The following is a 5,951-nucleotide window of genomic DNA, read 5'->3' on the forward strand; positions in this document are numbered from 1 at the left end:
CCCGTCCTCCCCGGTCCTCCCCCCCATCCCTCCCCCCCCTCCCGCCTGGTGGAGTGAACATGAAATCAAGTCCTTGGCTCTGGGGTGAGTCGTTGGGTCTCCCTTCATCTTCTGTGCAGGGCATGTTGTGTGTCCGTCGAACAGTGTTTTGATTTCTCAAGTTCCCCCTGCAGTCTTCTGGCATTCAGAATTTACCATTTTGTACTGTCGTAACCGTATGGATCTTGATTTTCTTCTGCCTTTTTCTTTCCAGCCTAAATACTAACCTTCGGTTACTTCCACAGAAAATCCTTCCTCTCAGTCTCATTCATTCTGGTTGCTATAGTTTTGTGGGGGTTTTTGGTAAGTGATTTTTAAATAGCACAGGGCATTCTAGATAAAATGCAGTGCAGAGGTAGATATGAGTTAATATGTAATGCCATCTATGCAGTGTCACACATACGGTGTGTACTTTATACTTTTGAAGACCTTTAATTGTTACAGCAACTTTAGAAGATATTACAAACTTCATTTTGCATTCAACAGATGAGTAAATAGAGAAGTTAAGCAATTTGACTTCAGTTAATCAGCTATTAGTTTTGGAACTGAGATGAACACCTAGTCAGTCTGACTCATAATACAGACTTGTGACTACAGTCACCTTTTCACTGTAGACTACAAGGCTGCATTATACACAAGATAGCATCACTGACTAGGTAGGTCTCCTTATAACTCTTTGGAACTTTAGTTCTTATGACCTTAGATTGCTAAAACGGATCTATTCTCTACAGAGTTGTTAAGGGAAGGAAGTGATAATACATGAGAGTTTTGTAAGACAATAAGAGTATCTGTTTCATTGTAAAATCATCACATTTTTATCATTCTTAATTTGTTTCAGATGAGCATTGAAAACCCAGTGATGGGGGACCAGCTCATCTTCCTTTTACACTGAAACTGTCCTTTTTCAAGAAGCTCTGTGTTTTCTATGGTTGCTGTAACAAATTACTGTAAATTAAATGGTTTACAATACACTTTTATTATATTACAAGTTTTAGGATCAGAAGTCCAAAACCAGTCTCATGGATCCGAAATTAAGAAGTCAACGTGACTGATTTTCTGGAGGCTTGCAGAGGAGAGTTCCATTTCTACTTTATCAGTTTCTAGGGGTCTTCTGATCCTGTATCTCTTTCCTTACATTACTTGAGTCTCTTGCTTCAGTCCTCATTTTCATCAGTGACTGATCTCTTTTGGGTTTCCTTCCCTAAGTACTCTGGTGATTATATGGGGTTCACTCAGACAATTCAAGGTAACCTCCCTGTCTCAGCCTTAACTGAGATCCACAGTTTCTTTTACTGCGTAAAGTACAGTATTGAAATGATGGTGAGGTAGTCGGGCAGCTCTTGTTCAGCCTCGGGTGAACTGGGAAGGTTGCTCATCGCCCTAAAGAGAAAAAAGACTTGATCCATGTCTTAAACAGTGGATGTTCTGAGGGTGGCCCCTAATAAATACAGTTTTACTCATGCACTTTATTTGCATAATTGTTGATGACTATATACATGTGCCAACACGATGTTAGTATATTAGAATATATAATAAATTATGAGTATGATGTCTAAGAAAGAAAACTTTTTTTTGTTAATAGTACCTTTTGTTTAAATTTTTAGTGGGATCTGTGTGAGCTGACCTCTTAGATTATTGTGTATCATAATGTAGATGAGGACTACTTTGTACTAACAAGTAGTTTTGTCATTTTTTTTTTATTGGCTCATGCTTGTATTTTTATGTTTGTAGTCTTTGTGGAATTTCTTTTAATTCTCTATGGGTGTCAGTTAAGGTATAGATAATCCCTAAATCTATTTAACTGAGTTATTACTGCTTGGGGAACTTCCACTTTCTCTTAGGTTTTTTTTTTTTTTTTTTTTTTTTTGGGGGGGGGTCGGGGGGCCTGAACTCTGGGCCTAGGCGCTGTCCCTCAGCTCTTCAGTTTAAGGCTAGTGCTCTACCACTGGAGCCACAGAGCCATTTCAGCTTTTTCTGCTTTGTGGTGCTGGGGAATCAAACCCAGGGCCTCATGCATGCAAGGCAAGCACTCTACTACTGAGCCACTTTCCCAGCCCCTTTTTCTTAGATTTTCATCTTTATAGTTACTGCAGTTCATGTGTGCACAGCTGACTTTCTAGTAAGTTATATTAATCTTAGTAAAGCTTTACTTATTTTTTAGACTAAACAAATATTTTCACTTTGCACCCCAAACGAACATCTTGGATAATAATAAATATTAATTTAGACTCATGGGAAGCATTTGACATTAACCAATTCTGACTAATTTGGCACATGTGATAAACATAGAACCAAAGAAAGAATTTATGTTTCATAATATTCTATCCAGTATAGTACCTATCACTCATTGCATGACCTGGGATAATTTATTCTCATCTGTAAATGGTTTTTTATCATGGATAGTTCAAGATGGGAAAATTGTATTTTTGGCAGAGTATAGAATAATGGAGAGGGAGATGATGGCTAGAGCTACAGTTTTAATGGTTTTTCTAATCAACTGTGATTTTTATAAGCTGGATGAGAATGAACAAGAGATATAGGTTAACTAAAAGAACAAGAGAGTCCATTCAGAATGCTATGTAGAATAAAATTCCTGGAGGGGACAGACTTTGGAGGCAGGGCATTGTAGGTGGTCACAGGAGGAGAGAGTTGACAGGTGTTTAAATCAAAGTGTTGGCATTTATTTTTATCTTTGAAATATCTCAGCTCAGTTTTCATTAACCAAAGAGGTTTATTTTCTCGTTTGTCATTACATCTCTGTACTCTTTTTTTTGCCTTTTCTCTAATAATTTTGCTGGATTCTAGTGTTTTCTTAATTTGCATAAACAGACAGAACCTTTGTTACTTTTTTGAGGTAATGAGTAGAAAAATTGAAAATTTATATTCTGTCATCCTGAAAGAAATTTTTTTGTCTGCTTAACTTGTTAAAGACTTTAAACTTATTTTCTGAATAAAGCAGTAAGTAAAGGAAGAAAAGTAATAAATTAAGCCTTGTCCAAATCACTTAACTTTTTTTTCTAATGATTTTTTTGGTGGAACTTGATATGAAAGACATTAGGAAGATGTTTTATCCTTGCAGTTCATTCCGAATGAAGCAGTGGGTCTTTCTGAAAAGTGTCAGATGAAGCCACGGTTGCCTGCCTGGGAAAAAGGGCTGTGGGATCCTTGTGACATCTTTGGGTAAAGGTTGAGAACCTGTGTCCCCAAAGAGTGACAAAGAAATGCTTGGTTATCTATAATGGTCGGATGTGCTTCAACACAACCTGCTTAGGTTATTAAGCATTTGAATATATCAGAATGGAACGGGTATTGGGCAGAAAATGAGAAAGGACAAAAGATTATCAGCACTTACCCTTGAGTGTTCTTTTTTTTTTGTTTTGTTTTTTTTTGATTGGTCATATTTTGTAAGTTATTCTGTTACTTCTGAGTGAAGAAGTATTTCAGGTCCAATGATAATAGATTTACTTGTCAACACCCTGAAGTAATTTCAAAATGAATATTTCACATTCACAAAGAAGTGGGAAATTGTTTATAAGAATTTTCAGTGTGTAAGTAAGCTAATCCTTTGGGATATATTTGTTATATAAATATGAAAGAGGTTTTAAAAGGAATCTTTTTAATGGCTGATTTCTTCCTTTTCTTCCCCCCTTCCTTCCTTTCTCCCTTTTCCTTTCTTTTTTGTGTTTGGAGATTGAACCCAGACCCTGCACATGCTAAGCAAGTGCTCTACAACTAATCTATGCCTTATAGTCCCAGGATCTGATTATTTAAATGAATTTCTAGTTAAAATGATTTACATTTTACATAAAAGTAACATCTAATTTTATTAGAAAGTATACCACTAATGTGGCTCATTGTACTAATTATTATACAGTATTTGTAATCTGTTGGGAAAATACATAACCTGCATAGAGTGATGTCTTGGTAGGTTTTATTTTGTAAGTTATTATTCATTCACAGTAATTTCTTTAGTAGTTTGTTGAATAGGAGAAGATTCCTGGTTTGTCAGAGTGTAGAAATAAGAATCTATAAATTCATTTGAAATATTGTTCGGCTACTCACATGTATTTGGTATAGTGAAAGGTATAGAAGAATTATGAGACTTAAGCATTGTATTGTTATATTATAGATGCCTGTGCTATAGTAGTAGAAAGAGTATAAAACTTAAGTAGTCTTTTCTTTGCCCTAATAGTGAACATTTATTTAATTTTTATTTCTTTCTTGTATTTTTAATTTTTTTTTTTTTTTTTTGCCAGTTCTGGGGTTTGAACTCTGGGCCTGAGTGCCGTCCCTCAGCTTCTTGAAGTGAATGTTCATTGAATGCTAATCTCTCAGTTCCCCATTTTGTTCTCACTGTGTCTCTTGTGGGACAGACATAAACACTTTTGACATAAACACTTTCTTGGAGTGATAAAGAGAGATGCGCAGAAGTTGACTAAGTTGTCCAAGTTCTCACAGCTTGTCAGGAACAGAGCCAGCACCTAAAGTAGCCTTGACTTGTGAGCTTGTGGTAACCAATATTCTGCCTATACTGTACTGCCTAGATGGCTTGTGGCTAGTGTCTTTTTCTCTTAGCATGGATTGAGCTAGAGAGAATAGATACTAAAATTATATTCATGAAGACCTTAAAAGAAGTATATATGCCTAGGATTCTTTTTTTGTTTGCCAGTGCTGGGGCTTGAACCCAGGGCCTGGGCGCTGTCCCTGAGCTTCTCTTTGCTCAAGGCTAGCGCTCTACCACCTGAGCCACAGCCCCACTTCCGGCTTTTTCTGTGTATGTGGTGCTGAGGAATCAAACCCAGGGCTTCCTGCATGCTAGGCAAGCGCTCTACCACTGGGCCACCTTCCCACTTCAGGACTCTTGACTTGAATTTACATTATGATTTAGTATGATGGTGGGTTTTTTTGTTTCAATTTAAATAATATTACTGGATTAAATGAATCAACTTTTTACGCCTAATGTTTTATGAGGTTTGATTAGAATGTCTGGTGAGTTACAGTTTTAAAGATTAGTACAGTAAGGGGAAATGAGGGGTAGATTCGCCATGAAAGCTTTAATTTGACTTAGGAAAATTACCTGTATGTATGCTTCACGAGAAGAAATAAGAGTGTAGATGCGTCTAATATGAATAATGGCTGCGTGTGTGTGTGTGCGTGTGCAGGCATGCATGTGTGCCTACAGTGGGCAGGTGGCAATTGTTAAAGGAAGGAGTGCCTCTGGGTGAGAGAGGCACTGTTCTTGAAGTGGGCGAATGGTAGCCAGTAGACAGAACTGAGGAAGAAGCATGTTTTGGAGAGCCAGCAAGAGAAATGGCACTTTGGGAATATGTCATCATTGTGCCAGATAAATTTCACTTACAGGGACAAATATGTAAAAGAAATTGGAATAATTACGGTTTGTCATAAGACAGACTTGATCATAGAAGAGGAGGGCACATTAACAGAACAATTTTTGTGGAAGTAAATCATCTGGTTTGGTGATAGGTGGGCAAATTGGCAATGTAGTGCAATAGCATTGGGGTAAAATTCAAGAGCTGTTTTAGTTCACCTTTAACTAGCTCTTGTTAAATACCTACTTTTTGCTATCCATTTCAATATCAAGAGTTTTACTGAGACTTCCGTGTGCTGCATCTTTGCAGGATTCTAGCAGACAAAATAGAGATTTCTTAGCCAGGCCCTGTGGCTAACTACTCAGGAGGCTGAGATTTGAGGATCAAGCTTCAAAGCCAGCCTTGGGCAGGAAAGTCCATGAGACTCTTATCTCCAGTTATCCACCAGAAAACTGTAAGTGGCGCTATGGCTTAAGTGGTAGAGCGCTCGCCTTGTGCTGAAGAGCTCAGGGATGTTAGCACCCAGGCCCAGAGTTCAAACCCCACGGCTGATAGACACCCCCCCCCCCCCAAAAAAAAATA

Source organism: Dipodomys ordii, unplaced genomic scaffold (genome assembly GCF_000151885.1).
Source record: "Dipodomys ordii isolate 6190 unplaced genomic scaffold, Dord_2.0 Scaffold27, whole genome shotgun sequence".
In the NCBI taxonomy this organism is placed as follows: Eukaryota; Metazoa; Chordata; class Mammalia; order Rodentia; family Heteromyidae; genus Dipodomys; species Dipodomys ordii.